At 36.3% G+C, this 1345-nt stretch overlaps 1 non-coding gene across 1 annotated transcript; it reads left to right on the forward strand.

The window, feature by feature from the left end:
- Positions 1 to 249: 249 nt before the first annotated feature.
- Positions 250 to 322, forward strand: Trnar-ucu. Its single transcript has one exon. It is a non-coding gene; the product is annotated as a tRNA-Arg (tRNA).
- Positions 323 to 1345: the final 1023 nt, after the last annotated feature.

Below are 1345 nucleotides of genomic sequence, written 5' to 3' on the forward strand. Positions count from 1 at the left end.
TCCGTTTTTCTCATACTCGTCAACATCCCAGAACGAAGTCACTGACATTGAAAACAGAGCAAACGCAGAGATGGTTACACATGAGTGATTCATTACCTAGCCACTCGCAATAAATTTCGTTCAACATTATCACTTGATGAGTCACGAAAGTTGCGATTGAATGTTTTCCCCATTTCTCATGGTCATCCCACATTTTTTTTTTTTTTCTCGCGCTATCCGCTGTTTGAAGGTGCATTCGTTAGATGTGTTGTCCCTCTGGCGCAGCGGATAGCGCGTTGGACTTCTAATCCAAAGGTCGTGGGTTCGATCCCCACGAGGGATGATCTGGGAATATTTTTGTAGGCAATGGTGTTGGTGTATTATATATAATATTTATATTGTCTGCATTTCAACTTCATCAAACCGCGTTGTAGTCGTTGTCCAATGGTAGGGGATGAACGCGAGGACTTCGGGGCGAAATGTACGCAAGTATTGGAATAAGATTATAATTTAATTAGAACACTCATTCATCCTAATTGTTAATCCAAAAGTTCAAGTATTGATAAACAAGCACACAAAACAACTATTGATTACGATCAAAACTTTTTTACTATTTCAATAAATTTAAACAAATTTCCAACAACTGTTGCTCAAGTAAATTTTGTTTAGAGCATTGTTTTCCTATCCAATAAATTGAAAGTTAAGGTTTTATGCAAATATGTTATATAATATCTATGAATACTTTTAATTCTCTTTTTAATTAAATAGAATGTTGAAAATAGAAAGAAAAAATATTGCTCGATTATCCGGAAATGATTTCACATAAGGGGAATCACCTTCTAAGATTGCACTAAAACTTCAAATACACAAATCTAGCGAAAAAAGCATCCAACAACCGTGCCCTTCTTATTTTGGCTTTGTGCACTAGCAAAAAGCTTGGAATAAAAAGATCAGAAACGTTTTCCAACTATTTCTCCAATTTAATGCCTTTGAAAAAGTGAGTAGGGGTACAAGTCGATCATTATGCCGCACATTGGTCCAGTTTTGAGAAATCATGGCAAAAATTGCGCATTCTCAATATTTCACTATTTTTAGCCATTATAAGGGTTTTGGAACATGACTTAGGGTTAAGGACTTTATTTTAGGCATAGTCCCCTTTTTTGTGGTTGCCATAGGGTAAATTCTAACAAAAAAGCTGTTTTTCATATGTTTTTTGGCTCTCACCTTTTTCAAACAACTACCGTTTAGGCAAACTTAGGCAAGAAGAATGTTCTTCAATCGATTCCTTAGTCTTAAACGCGCGTTTGAGCAAGATATCTCCTGTGGGAGTGCTGGGGAGCGATTTGTATTGAGGTACCTACCACAA

Source organism: Aedes aegypti, chromosome 2 (assembly GCF_002204515.2).
Source record: "Aedes aegypti strain LVP_AGWG chromosome 2, AaegL5.0 Primary Assembly, whole genome shotgun sequence".
Classification (NCBI taxonomy): Eukaryota; Metazoa; Arthropoda; class Insecta; order Diptera; family Culicidae; genus Aedes; species Aedes aegypti.